The 16,043-nt window shown below is 41.9% G+C and overlaps 1 protein-coding gene and 1 non-coding gene across 3 annotated transcripts in view; both read right to left on the reverse strand.

Moving 5' to 3' along the window:
* The window catches only part of DCBLD2 (discoidin, CUB and LCCL domain containing 2), an 84,434-nt gene that overhangs the window by 62,543 nt on the left and 5,848 nt on the right, over positions 1 to 16,043 (reverse strand). The window lies entirely within an intron of this gene.
* TRNAE-UUC (transfer RNA glutamic acid (anticodon UUC)) lies at positions 14,175 to 14,247 on the reverse strand. The gene has a single exon. It is a non-coding gene; the product is annotated as a tRNA-Glu (tRNA).

Here is a 16,043-nt window from a genome sequence, read left to right on the forward strand (position 1 = left end):
AGAGATGGGGGTTCGACCCCTGGGTGGGCAAGATCCCCTGGAGGAGGACACGGCAACCCTTCACATCTTGGTAGCAGCATTGTTTGTTCCAGAAATTCCCTCAGCAACTTAATATGGAAACCTAGCTAACTTAACACATTGTAAAAATCCAATATCCGCATTCTTCCCTTTATCATAAAATGTGCTATTTCACTGAGCACCTTGAAAGAGACAACAAAACTGATTAAAAAGTTTCAGCTGCTGCTCCAATTGTATCATTTAGCATTCCTTAATGATGGGATTCAAATAAATGTCTAATAGGAAAATGAATACATCCTTTCAAAATGATAGTATTTTCTCCTTCAAAAGAGCTGTTTATAATTACCTTTTCGAATAGTTCAGAACTTCAAAAAAAAACTATTAAAAGTGACACTTCTGAGTTTTAACCTCAATATGGATACAGATGAATTTAAGAAAACTTTCTATTATCTTGATTTTTTATTCTTAAGAACAATGCAGGGCTGATTTTATTTACTAGAACAGAGTTTTAAAAGCCTATGAATAAGAACACAGTATCTAGCAAGTAGCAGTTGTAAAATAAATGTTTATTTGTAAGGAGATCCAACCAGTCCATCCTAAAGGAAATCAGTCCTGAATATTCATTGGAAGGACTGATGCTGAAGCTGAAACTGCAATACTGTGGCCACCTGATGCGAAGAGCTGACTCATTTGAAAAGACCCTGATGCTGGGAAAGATTGAAGGCGGAAGGAGAAGGGGACGAGAGGATGAGATGGTTGGATGGCATCACCAACTCCATGGACATGAGTTTGAGTAAGCTCCAGGAGTTGGTGATGGACAGCGAGGCCTGGCGTGCTGCAGTCCGTGGGGTCACAAAGAGTCGGACACGACTGAACTGAACTGAATTGAATGAATAAAGAAACTGTACTTTAACTTATGAAAAAGTTATCTCTAACTAGTCCCAAAACTAGCTTCAAGGAAGGAACAACTCTGTACCTAGATTCTGAGGATAATACTTAGTGTCTTTTGCTAATAAGGAAATTTTACTCTCAAATCCACATTAGTATTGTTACTTAGTCTACTAAGGTCAATGCCAACATCTGGCTTCTTAAATCAATCTCCCTCTGTTGGTAGCTTTTAACCATCATTGTGCTTAGTCACCCAGTTGTGTCTGACTCTTTGTGACCCCATGGACTGTAGCCCGCCAGGTTCCTCTGTCCATGGGGATTCTCTAGACAAGAATTCTGGAGTGGGTTGCCATGGCTACCTCCAGGGGATCTTCCTAGCCCAGGCATCGAACCTGTCTCCCTAATTGTGGGCGGATTCTTTACCATCTGACCCACCAGGACTTCATTTGTCTTCTATACCTGCCTTCACTCCACACACAAAAATGAGGCATTGTGGCTCAATAATATAGTACAGAAAGGCACCATTAAATAAACCTGTGAGTTTTTGTGATACATCCACTGATCTTTTACAAATATAAACTTTAGAACGTTATACAACTCAGAGGAATAGAAAATAACCACAAAGTTCCCCTGAAACTACCATGAAAATACCTTTAATATCGCTACTGGATATCACCTAAATTAAAAACACAGAAATACAAAAACCTCCCTTGTGAAAATAAATGAATTATAATTTAAATAACTTTTGAATAATCACCAACATTTTTCCTTAGAGAAAAAGACAACCATCCTAAGAGAACTTCTATTAATAGCAATATGAAACTAGTCAGAAATGTACTCTTACCACTGAAAAGATGAAACCGAGCTTTCTGGAAGTGTTTCAATCTTTAAAAAGTACCCTGAATAAATGAAGTAATTCAAAATATAAGTGTATTTTCTTTAGTATGCATAAAACTAAGGCAGTTTTTTAAGTGATTAGAAGTGTTGATGGATTTCAGAAAGCCAAGAATTTTGCTATTAACAGCTGAAGTCAGAACTTAGTAAAGGCAGATTGTGGCATTTCATGTATTCCCCACAGGCTATTATTTAACCTAAGGTTGTCATGTAAAAATGATTTTTTCAAAAGGACAAGTAGAGTGTGAGGAGATATCTGTTTTAGATATCAATTTTTAGACATCTTTATGTTCATATTTGTTTGATTCTTCATAAATACACAAAATGTCTTTTTGCCTTTTCTCCTATGCAGTGTAGTTCTTACAAAAGTTAACAAAATAAATACTAACCGATGAAAAACAGGATTTTTGCACACGTGCTGATGAAGAAAACAATTAAAATGGAGCTGTCTTTTTTCAGTATCTTGTGTAGGGGGAGGGCATGAATAGTCCACAAGTTACGTGCCAAGAATGTTCTAAAATATGTGATGCAGTTCAGAGCTTTTCTCCTCTTGCAAACAAGATGATATGCACCAGAAACTAAAGTTAAAAGAAAGTCTCAAACCTACTGCAATCCACAAGCTTGAATGTTTCATATTTCCGAGTCTATTTGATAAGTTTAACCTGATTTGGCTGGGCTGACCAAATACCGACTGCTATGAAGAACATGTTTAGAATATTCCAGTTGAAAAGGGACACTAGACCAGCAGTTTTCAAATGTTTTTCTCTGTTATTACAAAGTAAAAAATGTATTTTACACTGCGACTCAATATGGTTTTAAATATATATTCCTGACCCACAAAAGGGTCCCCACCTGCACAACAAAAAAACACTGTACCACGCATCCAAAGGTGACAGTGTTGAATTCTCAAATCAAAGAAAGACCCTGTGCTCATTTTTGCCCAAGTTAGAAAATGTGCTTCCAGTTTATTTCTACAGTGCTTAAAAGCGAAGCCTATTCTACACCAAAATACTTGAAATGGGACAAAATATTTAAAAAATAACACTAAAATCGGGAAAATATTATCAACAAATCACCTAACACATGACAGCAGAGGTTCTCAAATAGGGGTGGGGGACATTGGAACAATTCTACCTTCCACTTGGCAGAGCATAGAGGTGGGTGGGAGAGATGCCCTGGAGGAGGGCGTGGCAAGCCACCCCCCTGACTGAGGGGCTAAACAACAACAAGAGACAGGTCACCACTGGACGGGGAGGGCGCTACCAGCATCCAGTGGGTAGAGGCCAAAGACTCTGGCTAAAGTATCTTACATGGCACAGAACAGCCCCCAAGAATAAAAGGGTGATGGACCTGAAGTGTCAGATAGTGTCAAGGCTGAGATGGGCTGACTTGGAGAAAAGGCTAGGACGTCTCCAACAGAAGATCTGAGTTTGTTCCTTTTCCTCTGGCTAAGGGTACAACCCAGGGAATAGTTTTCCCCATAAGGTCAAAGAAATAAGCAGAAAGCTTATTTTTCTTTAAGCCAACGGGGGAAGGAAAAAAAAAAAGGTTCTTCTTATTACTCTACAGCCCTCAAGTATTTTTCTTGGTCGAGGCCCCTTACTTAACACGAGGGTTTGAAAAAGGACGGTAATAGGGTCAGGAAGTAAAAGGCTCCAGATTTTCTGCTTAGCTTTGTAACTGGAAAGAATAATAATCTGTGACCAGGCTAACACCACCTACTATTACTCACTTTCACAAGGTAGAATTGACAGCGAGTGTAACCACTACTGGAAAAATAATTTTCAAAATGGGTATCGTAGGACCAATCCATACACTCCCTCTCATCAGTAACTCCACATGTCCAGCTCTTTCTCCCTCTCCAACTCCATCATCACCACTGTGCTTGTCAGCCACTTCTCCTTCTCCCCTAGATGGTCTCTACCAGACTACAGTGGGCCATAAAGGGTAGAAAGCCTCTTCATGCAACTTTTGAATTTTAATTTTATTTCAGTGGAGAGAAAACACTGGAATTTGATCTCACTGCCCCTTCGGCTGCAGATTTTATCTAGGGGATTACTCAGAGAACATGTGTTCATTTCCTCCGAATACTGTCAGGTCAGATGTGTTAAGCCAGATACAAATTTTGATACTGCTCCAGGAAAATAGCTGAGTAATTTTTTTTTTACTATATATCTCAAGAGAAAACACAAGGAATGTTAATTTAAATAGCAGTGAATTAATACAGCAAAGAACACATGTTTATTTTAGGCTGCTTTCTAAACTTCAAGTGTGTTTTTCAGATAAACATGTGCTCATGATGCTGATTTTATGTAACCTTCCAGCTAACCCCATATTGTAGTCACATTACTATTAAAAATAATAGACATTATCTTATTTAATTTTATTAACATGAACATGAAATGACTTCAAAAAACACTTTCTTTAACAAGAACAAACACAAATGTAAGAAACTTGCATAAATATGCCAAAAACGTAGAGCAAGGCAACCTTCATTACAATCATCATAAACTAGGAGAGGCTTATATTTTTCCAGTGGACTTTCAAGGGTTTGTGTCAGAGTGCACGGGTGAGTCTGACTATATATTTCCTCTAAATAAGAGTCACTTCTGTCACATCTTGTAACACATCTGTGAGATCTTATAAGAAATAGAGAAGAGAGGCATTCAGAGTAGGGAAGTGTTCCGAAGAACGACTTGCAAGTATCAATCAGGATATCCTATTTCATTATTTCATTTGACTTCAATGAAAATTTTTAATGCATTATTTAGCACTAAGAATTTTCAGACTACAAAGTACTGTATAGATCCTATTACTCTAAGATTTTTAAAGCTGCATCACGACAATCTCAAAAAGATACTTCAAGGCCATACTTTCATTTCATTCATTTTTTGAAAAAATATTGCAATAAGATGGATATGTGCCGAGAGCCGCAAGAGGGTTATGGTGGCAATTTTAAGGAAAAGAAACAGCTCCCAGCTCGATCTTTAAGCCCAAACTCCTGCCTGCATGTAATAATAATTTACAAAACTGAATCACATGAAGGAAAGTGAGATTTTAAATCCTCTTCAATCCCCACCAAGCTCACACTCTACATAGAACATAATGGTTAAGCAAATGGGCCCTGGGGTCACACGATGAATGTAAATGCCCTACCACTCACTGTGATCTTGAGAAGGTTGTTTACTGCTGCTAAAGGTCAGTTTTTCTTCAAATGGGTATACTACTATATCAAACCACACAGGGTTAAGAATTAAATGAGGTACTGTATGAAAACACCTACTGTCAGGCTTCCCTAGTGGCTCAGTGGTAGAGAGTCTGCCTGCCAGTGCAGGAGATGCGTGTTAGATCCCTGGGCGGGAAGATCCCACACGCCACAGAACAACTAAGTGCATGTGTCACAACTCCTGAGCCTGAACTCTAGAGCCGGAAGCCAAAACAACTGAGCCAGCGTGCCCTAGAGACCGTGCTTTGCAATAAGAGAAGCCACCGCAAAGAAAAGCCCATGGGCTGCAACCAGAGAGTAGCCCCGCTTGCAACTAGAGGAAAGCCCACAGGGCAACAACATCCCAGCACGACCAAAAATAAATACATTAATAAATAAAAAGATAAAACAAAGCATAAAAACCCTCCCTACTGCTGCTGCTGCTGTCGCTTCAGTCGTGTCCGACTCTGTGCGACCCCATAGACGGCAGCCCATCAGGCTCCGCCGTCTCCAGGCAAAAACACTGGAGCAGGTTGCCATTTCCTTCTCCAATGCATGAAAGTGAAAAGTGAAAGTGAAGTCACTCAATCGTGTCCAACTCTTCGTGACCCCATGGACTGCAGGCTACCAGCCTCCTCCGTCCATGGGATTTTCCAGGCAAGAGTACTGGAGTGGGGTGCCATTGCCTTCTCCAACCCTCCTTACTATCAAGGGCCTAATCCACAATAATGTGCTCAATAAATGTCTGAGGGTATTATTACAGTCATAAAGACCAGAAAGGCTTTTGCTTATCATATGTAGATCTGGTGCGTTTGGCACAGCCTCGCTAAGCCATCAGAACAATGGCTCATTACTTTAGAAGATTTACAGCAGCTTTAAAGCTTCGAGTATAGTGTCCTGTGAAAAGTATAAATCATGAGAAAGTAATTCTCACTAATCTTCTCCCGGATGACCTCTACTTCACTCCAGTGACTCATGAAAACACAACCTAGACTTTGTTTTTGCTATTACTGTAGACTCCTCCCACCTGTGAATGTCAAAAACTTTAATGTCTCACTCCTTTGGTCAGTCTCCTGACCCTTCGGCTGTCTTACACCCACTGCTCTCTTTTCTCCCCATCTATTATGTGGCCCTTAGCCTTACTTCTTTCCCCACCCAGCCTGGATCTCACATCCAGTGTGTGAACTACACTCTTCTTGGTACCTTCACTTTCTGGCCACTATGCCTTTTCGAGGATCTATCTGCCTGGGAAACCCTCCACCTGGGATCAAATGATCTCCCTGCCCAGGAGCCAAGCATGGTTGGAAAAAACAAACAAACAAACAAACAACCACAGTCTAAGGAACAGCTGTCATTACAATAATGGATCCTGATCTCAGATGGGCATTGAAAGTCACCAGTATTTTTACTCAGTGTTTCTCAAAATTTCATCAACATTAGAACATTAGATTCTCAGGCCCCCATCTCTGTTTCAATAGATTATAATAAATATGGCAGAAAAATTATCTGAAACTTGGAAATACGCTAAAAAAAAGTGAGCAGCAGAACCTTTAAATGCCATAGAGACCAAAAGCTGCCTAAAAATTACAGAGCAAAGTATTTAATTGGACTTGTAATTTATCATCAACTAAAGGCCCTAGTCTTCATTGCACATAAACTTGCAGGTTTTTTTAAATTATTTTTTAATTGAAGGACAATTGCTTTATAGTATTGTGTTGGTTTCTACCAAACATCAACATGAATCAGCCATAGGGTTTACCTATGTTGCTCCTCTCTCATTTGAACATCCCTCCCACCTCCTTCCCTATCCCACCCCTCTAGGTTGTTACAGATTCCCAGTTTGAGTTCCCTGAGTCATACAGCAAATTTCCACTGGTTATTACTCCTTGGAAGGAAAGTTATGACCAACCTAGATAGCATATTGAAAAGCAGAGATATTACTTTGCCAACAAAGGTCCGTCTAGTCAAGGCTATGGTTTTTCCAGTGGTCATGTATGGATGTGAGAGCTGGACTGTGCAGAAAGCTGAGCACCGAAGAATTGATGCTTTTGAACTGTGGTGTTGGAGAAGACTCTTGAGAGTCCCTTGGACTGCAAGGAGATCCAACCAGTCCATTCTGAAGGAGATCAGCCCTGGGATTTCTTTGGAAGAAATGATGCTAAAGCTGAAACTCCAGTACTTTGGCCACCTCATGCGAAGAGTTGACTCATTAGAAAAGACTCTGATGCTGGGAGGGATTGGGGGCAGGAGGAAAAGGGGACGACAGAGGATGAGATGGCTGAATGGTATCACCGACTCGATGGACATGAGTTTGAGTGAACTCCGGGAGTTGGTGATGGACAGGGAGGCCTGGCGTGCTGTGATTCATGGGGTCACAAAGAGTCAGACATGACTGAGCCACTGAACTGAACTGAATGTATGTTTCCATGTTACTGCCTCTATACATCCCACCCTCTCCTTCCTCCACTCAAGCTGTGTCCATAAGTCTGTTCTCAATGTCTGTGTCTCCACGGCTGCTCTGCAAATAGGTTCAACAGTACCATCTTTCTAGATTCCATATCTATGTGTTAGTATATGATACCTGTTTTTCTCTTTCTGACTCACTTCACTGTGTTATCAGTTCAGTCACTCAGTCGTGTCCGACTCTTTGCGACCCCATGAATCGCAGCATGCCAGGCCTCCCTGTCCATCACCAACTCTCGGAGTTCACTCAGACTCACGTCCATCGAGTCGGTGATGCCATCCAGCCATCTCATCTTCTGTTGTCCCCTTTTCCTCCTGCCCCCAATCCCTCCCAGCATCAGAGTCTTTTCCAGTCAGTCAGCTCTTCGCATGAGGTGGCCAAAGTACTGGAGTTTCAGCTTTAGCATCATTCCTTCCAAAGAAATCCCAGGGCTGATCTTCTTCAGAATGGACTGGTTGGATCTCCTTGCAGTCCACGGGACTCTCAAGAGTCTTCTCCAACACCACAGTTCAAAAGCATCAATCCTTTGGTGCTCAGCTTTCTTCACAGTCCAACTCTCGCATCCAAACATGATTACTGGAAAAACCATAGCCTTGACTAGACGGACCTTTGTTGGCAAAGTAATGTCTCTGCTTTTCAATATGCTATCTAGGTTGGTCATAACTTTTCTTTCAAGGAGTAAGCATCTTTTAATTTCATGGCTGCAGTCACCATCTGCAGTGGTTTTGGAGCCCAGAAAGATAAAGTCTGACACTATTTCCCCCTCTATTGCCTATGAAGAGATGGGACCAGATGCCATGATCTTCGTTTTCTGAATGTTGAGCTTTAAGCCAACTTTTTCACTCTCCTCTTTCATTTTCATCAAGACGCTTTTTAGTTCCTCTTCACTTTCTGCCATAAGGGTGGTGTCATCTCCATATCTGAGGTTATTGATATTTCTCCTGGCAATCTTGATTCCAGCTTGTGTTTCTTCCAGCCCAGCATTTCTCATGATGTACTCTGCATATAAGTTAAATAAGCAGGCTGACAATATACAGCTTTGACATCCTCCTTTTTCTATTTGGAACCAGTCTGTTGTTGTTCCATGTCCAGTTCTAACTGTTGCCTCCTGACCTGCATACAGGTTTCTCAAGTGGCAGGTCAGGTGGTCTGGTATTCCTATCTCTTTCAGAATTTTCCACAGTTTATTGTGATCCGAACAGTCAAAGGCTTTGGCATAGTCAATAAAGCAGATGTTTTTCTGGAACTTTTGCTTTCTCGATGATCCAGCATATATTGGCAAGGCTCTAAATTACAAGTCCATCTACCTCATTAGGACTGACTCAAATGGGTTCCTTTTTATGGCTGAGTAATATTCCATTATATATATGTACCACCGTGTCTCTATCCATTCATCTGTTGATGCACATCTAGGTTGCCTCCATGTCCTAGGTATTGTAAATAGTGCTGCAATGAACATTGGGGTACATGTGTCTTTTTCAGTTTTGGGTTTTCTCAGGGCATATGCCTAGTAGTGGGACTGCTGGGTCATATGCTAGTTTTATTCCTATAAAATTGTAGATTTTTGTCCTGTGGAGATGCATATAATTTCTGGACAGTTGGGAAAAAAATCCAAATATTACAGTTTAGAGCCCTAATAGCCCACTTTTAGTCATGTAATCTAGCAATCACAGCCTAAGACTGCCTATCTAAACACGTAGTCTCTCAAACACTCTTGGGACACAGTTTAACCTCTTACTGATTCCTTCATTAATTAATGAGTTGAATAAAATCTTTGATGTGTTAATTTTACATTTGCACGACAGGTGTAATTTTGCTACAGTGGCGCCTAGGAAGGGTCCACGCTTTTAATAAATTTCAGAATTCTAACAATGAGAGCAACAACAAAAACACACAATCTTTCTCCACCCAGTGTTCCCCAATATCTACCACTTTTTCCCACTTTTTTTCCTTATAGAGAGAGCTTTTTCAGTTTTCCACATTTGATGTCTTATTTCTTTTCCTCCTGTACGCCCTCCCATTCTAGGCTCAAAATACAATAATTCAGTTTCTAGACAGTTGTGGGATGGATTGTGCTCCCCCTAGACCCCATTATCCCAACAACCAAATTATATGTTCCTAATTCCTGGAACCTATGAATGTCATTTGGAAACAGGTCTTAGCAGATGTAATCAATTTAAAATGAGGTCATACTGGATTAGGACAAATCCTAATCCAGTGTCTGGTGTCCTTATAAAAAGAGGGAAATTTGGACAGGGATACAGACATAGGGAAAATACCACGCAACTTCAGAGGCACAGACTGGAACGATGCAAAGGGATTCCAAAGACTGCAACTCCCAGAAGCTAGAAGGAGCAAGGAAGGGCCCTCACCTAGAGCCTTCAGAGACAGCACATGGCCCAGCCGATACCTGACTTTCCGAAGTTCAGCCTGCACAGCCGTAAGACAATAAATTTCTGTTGCTTGAAGCCGTCTAAATTTGTGGGGATCTGTTATGGCAGCACCAGGAAGCACAGACCTACCTTCCCAATGGGACTATTCACTAAAGCGGTCAGTTTGCGAGCTGCCAAGTCAACAGATATTTTGCCATCCTTATCATCTGTGACCTTTCCACAGCATCTGGTATTGCTGGCCTTTCCTTCCCTCCCACCTTCCTTCCTTCCTTATCGGCCCTCCCTCCTTCTTAGAACTCTTCTTCCCCACCTTAGTTCTTCTTTTAACTCTCTAATTGCCACTTCTCCAGCATCTTAGCTGACATCTTTTGACTACAGATAACTGACTCTGCGGTTCTCCAGCTCTTTCCCCTCTCTCTGTATGCTGCCAGGGCCATCTCTCCACCCTGACTTCAGTTACCACTAGGTGGAGAATGCTCCAAAGTTTCCAACCTTTCTCCTAATTCTCAAATCTGTCATCTACTTCTATATTAAGCATCTCCACTCAGAAATTCCACAGTATTCAAACTCATGTACCAAGCATTCAATGAGCATCTTCCATGTGCCAAGTACTGAACCAGGTGTTAGAACAAGAGAAATGACAAGGCCCTTGTCCTTACAGAATTTACAAAATAGTAAGACAGACATAGTATTAATGAATAATTTCCGGGATGTTGAGTACTGCAGGGAAGTAATGGATGTGATACAGTGTGTGTGTGTGCACATGCATAGGATAAATAGCAATTAACTAGACAATTACTTGTGGATGAGGGAGGTGCTGAAAGCAGAGAAAAGACAATTCCAGAAGGAAAAAAATAGCATTTTTAACTGACCTTTGCTCTCTCAGATTTAACTGGTCATTAAGTTTTATACTTTGTTTCCTTAGTATCTCTAAATTTAGTCCCTCTGAACAAGTGCAGGCCCTTGCAAGAGTTCTCTAACAGGTTCCCTCCACTTCCTTTTTTTCCTCTCCAATCCACTGCCCACACTCCTGCCAGTGTTTCTTAGACTGGGTCATGCAGGTCGCTCATTTTAAAAACCTTCAACTGTTCTCAAACTCTTCGACAAGAATACAAAGTCCATTATAATCTGTCCCCTGACTCCCTTTCCCATCTCATCTCTCAACTTTTCCCACAAACTCTCTGCCCCCGCTCCGGAACGATGGGCTCCCAGGTAACTCCCCCATGCTCCACCCACTCTCTCCTCTGCACTTCTCAGCTCTGCCAACAATAATGTCCTTACTCCTCAGAGCCACCTGGCAAATACCTACTCAGTGTTCTCTTGGGAAACCTTTCTGAAAGTCCAGGTCTTTCTCTCCATTTCCATTATTAAAATCTCTTTATTGAATATGCTTAATTATGCATATTTATGTCGGTTTGCCACACCAGCTGTAGAACTCGGCTAAGCGGGCAATGTATTCTGTTCGCCTGGGTAGCCACAGACATAGAAACAAGGCGCACTGGGTTCTTAACATATGCTGCCGAATTTAGAAAATAATGAACTCAACACACACCAAGGGTAGGCACAATGGTAGATAAGTGATACAACAGAAAGTACACAGGCCTGGGAATCAGACAGACTTTCCAATGTAAATTCTAGCTATGCCAACTTCTGAGGTGATCCTAGCACTTAACCTCTACATCCTCAACTATACATGGGAATAATACCACCCATCTCCCTGTGAGGGCTTGGTAAGAACTTATGTAAAACGCAGTGGATTCTATAAATGTGAACAATCTCTCTGAAGATGATGTCTATATATCTAGTACCCTCCCTTCCTTCTGGGAACTACTCTGTAGTTTGCAACAGTTTTCATATGACCACATGCCCCCTGGTTAGCTAACTTGTCCAAGGGTGGGTACTGACTCACACTGGGCCCATCTGAAGCCAACTTACTCTGCCCTCCCATTTCCTGCCCTTGTATGTCAGGGAAACCCCAGAATCTCTCCAGTGTTGAGGCCATAAGCCTTGAGGATTGCCAGCAGCCATGATCCACTACATACAGAGAAAGCCTGACTGTAACAAGACAGAGTCCTTGGTGTCTGAGGTCTGGCTGCATCCCTGCTTTTCTCGGAGCTTAGTCTGGCTAATTCCTTAAGAAGATTCCACAAACTACCTCAAAATGCTCCCCAAAATTACCTTTTACTTTAAGCATGTGTAATTTTCAGTTCCCTAAAACCCTCCTAACTAAAACACTCTTCCTCCACCCGTGCAACAGAATGTCTCACATCCAGACCTATAAAGTTAGCATCTAGGATAAAAAGAGTAACCAGAAATAGGTCATGCTCGGAAGAGAGAGAGGAACCATGAAGCTGAAAATGATCTGAGGGTGGAGATCAAAGAAAGTTGAAGTCTATCAACAGGTAGGAAGTTGGAGAAAGGGGAGGCCAAAAGCAAGGGGCCAAAACCTGTATTAAGGTCTCGGTGGGCTGGAGGCCAAGTAAGGACATTTCACATGAACAGTCACGCCCTGCTGTCACACTTCTTCACCACACGGCCTGACCCCTTCACTAAGCTAGGGGCGGAACTTTCCTATACAGTAAGTGTAGGGAAAATGGGAAGACGGGCCAGAAGGATGGAGAAGCACTGGATCTCAACAGAAAGCCAACACTTGAAAATGGAAATCTTAACTGTAGAGTAGGGAAAGAGAAACAAAATTTTCATTCACACGTTGTTTTACTCACTGAACCAAAATTTAGCAACTGCCTAGATTTGGTCACAGCCTCATGCATTCTACAGAGGTGAGTTATACAGTAAAAAAAAACACTGAGTGTGACATGCCTAGTATTAATATTTAAACCCATATATGTCTGACTCCAACATCTCTATACTTTCAAACTCCATCCAAGTTAAAAAATAATGAAGACAAAGAAACCTCTCGGGTTTAAAAGAAAAAAAAAATCTCACAGTTGAAAAGACACTTTCAGAAGAGCAGAAGCTAGACTGCAAGGAAATCATCATTTAACAAATATGTGTGCTAGACACTAAGAAAATGTACAGCACAAATTTAGTCTACTTGTTAGTTGGTCACTGAAAAAAGGAGAAATGTAAGCTGCAGGCAAAGCAAGCAGTTGAAAGAAGAGATGTATATATAAGCCAGTGGCGTCTTGACTGTGTTTCCAGATACACGGTTAAGAAGCACCATGGAAGTTTAAATTATACTAAAAGCACAACTTATATTCCCCAATGAAGCAGGGCTCTGGACAAGGTGGAAGAGATGATTTGAGGAAGAAGAAAAGGCGAGGCAGGAGGTAGTTTTACTTGCAGGGATGAAGAACAGGACAAGGGTTTAGGACAAGGCAGGTCAGTCACGATGCTGTGGCTGAGCAGAAATCCCATGGGAGGTTCGACCAATGGTCCTTATCTGAGGCCGATCTAGTCACAAAGGTCACATGCCTTTCTCCAGCAACCCTGAGCTATTCGGAAAGAGAGAAAGCGGTGAGAACTGGCATGTGGGCCAGGTTTAGGATCTATCAAGGACAAGGGGAAAAGCATCAGTGGGATGATGGGTCTGGGCTGAGACAGGTGACCCAGAAATGGGCAAAGGGACTGGGTAGAAGCAGAGGTAGCTAAGGGTGATGTCACTGCTAATATCACATAGGTACAAACGCTTCAGTCTGCCCTGCAGTGGAAGTCCTCCACAATCTTGTCCCCACTGACCTTTCCAGCCTGTTTCGCATTACTTTCCTCTGACACCAAATTAGTGAAGCTACCTGAATGTGCTCCAGGAATTCCAGCCAGCAAAGAAAAAGGAGGCAGGCAACAACTAGAACCAAAACTAGGGAGTTTTATAAAGCTGGAGGTGACTATTCAAATCAAAATCTGAATGAGAGGGCAAAGGAGTGCACCTCACTGGCTTTCATTGATTTTGGCTTAGCACAGCTCTTAAAGACCAACTTATCTGACAGGGCAACACAGCAGTGTTCTCTAAACAGCAGCCGTGGCTTTGTTCAGAGTTCCAGTTGAGGGGGGACTCCTCTCATTATGAAAGCAAAAGAGTCTAGCTCCTGGGAAGAGGGTGGCTGGGAGAACACTGGGCAGAATGTCAGGCCCTGTGCAAGCAGGTTAAGGTTCAAGAAAGGGCTCTATTTCCATGGAACTAAGAAGCCCAGGCTCTGAAGGAATCAGACAAAGGACAACAGTGTGAAGGGCATGCAGGTGCCCAGAGACTAATGAATAACATGCTTGGGGCAGCAAATTCACTGCAGAAATGAGTTCTGAATTCTTTTTTTTTTTGTTTTTTGGCCCGGCTGAGTGGTTTGTGGAATTTTAGTTCCCTGACCAGGGCCTGAACCCAGGCCCTTGGCAGTGAAAGCACCATGTCCTAACCATTGGACCATCAGGGAGTTCCCCTAAATTCACATTTTTGAATGACAGACATCATGGTAAGTATTAGAATTTAGAAAGTGAATAAAACTCTGCCAGATATAAATATTTAATATACATTGTGATTAATGACTGAACAGAAAAAACTAGAAATTACCATCTGGAGATGAGTGCATGTGGTGACAAGAGAACTCTTCTCAGAGAGGATGATACTGAGGAAGGTTTGAAGGATGATAAGAGGTTACTACTTCCCGGGGGGCTTAATGGTAAAGAGTCTGCCTGCCAAGCAGGACACACGGGTTCAATCCCTGGATCGGGAAGATCCCCTGGAAAAGTAAATGGCAACCCACTCCAGTATTCTTGCCTGGGAAATCTCATAGACAGAGGAGCCTGGTGGGCTACAGTCCATGGGGTCACAAAGAGTTGGACATGACTCAGCAACTAAATAACAAGGAGGTGACCAAGCAGATAAGGAAAGGGGCTCTTTCTCTTCAAGCAGAGAAAATGATACATGTAAAGAGATCAGTAGAGAGAACAAGGTAAAACAGGATCAAATTACATATGAGAGGAATAAAAATCTCAGTTTTACACAGAACTATATATATATAAAGGATGAGGGATGAGATAAAGTCAGAGAAGGAAGAGAGGGGCCAGATTCTGAAAAAATATATATAAAACGCAAAGGACTCCTCTCGCTATAAAAGCACAGGAGTCTAGATACTGGGAAGACGGTAGATTTTATCTTAGGTGGTAAAGGGGCTGCTGGACATACTATGGAAGTATTAACAGAGCTCCAAGAGGGCAGTGCCCCAGGGCACAGAACCATAGCCCTCAGAAAAGAACCAACAAATATTTGCCCAAATATGGGGCAAGAGTGCAGGGTATGGGGCTTGCGGAGGAAGCAGTGGGCCAGGGCCAGAGGCTGAGGCATGCTACTCACCGCAGCAGGGCTGGCTTTGACACTCACAAGTTTCCTGACTCCTTGCTGTTCTGATGCTGCGATCTTTACTCCTTAAATGTCACTCATCCCTGTGAACTGGGAATCTACTGACCCTAACAGCTGATCTGCTTAAAACCATTTTATCAGCAAAGTTTCTCCTACTTCTCTGGGCACTGTGAGCTTACCCTCCTTTTCAAACTCACAGCACTGTGCAACTTTCCCTGGCTATTTACACACACGCTCCAACTGGAAGATGATTATTACCCCAACTAGACTGCAGGATCCCTGAAGACAATGACAGTATTCTACTCGTTCATAACTATCTTGGGGCTGTGTTAACATATGTGCACACACCCTGGGAGTTTATAGTTGGAACTCTCTCATGCTGAGAGTTGATCCTAAGCAATTAAGTTCTGACTGCAAACTCCCAGAAACTGTACTCCACAGAAGCAAGGAACGCTGAGCCTCCTCTCCTTAGAAAGCAGTTGAGGGACTGTGCATCTTGGGGTCTTTCCAGTAACTCAAGCAGCTAGCCAAAGATCTTCTTCCAACTACGCACCTTCAGAGTGCAGGTGGATCTAGCAGGCGATGCTTTAGCAGCCTGTTAAGATCATTCCATTATCCGTCTGCTTCAGTGGACACTGGCATTCATTAAATTCTAGTTTATGTGACTATTTGTATTTTTTTGTACTTACAGAATATACTGATTCAATCCACATAAGGACCTGGAAAATTAGCATTATGTGGGTTTCTAAACTAATCGTTTGAACTGACATACTTTCTTAAAGATCCTATTGTAAATGAAGAATTTAATCAAATGGATTAAAGAAAATAATGTAATAGCAGTGTTTGAACAATATAGTAATTACTTCATAA

Source organism: Bubalus kerabau, chromosome 2 (genome assembly GCF_029407905.1).
Source record: "Bubalus kerabau isolate K-KA32 ecotype Philippines breed swamp buffalo chromosome 2, PCC_UOA_SB_1v2, whole genome shotgun sequence".
Lineage (NCBI taxonomy): Eukaryota > Metazoa > Chordata > Mammalia > Artiodactyla > Bovidae > Bubalus > Bubalus kerabau.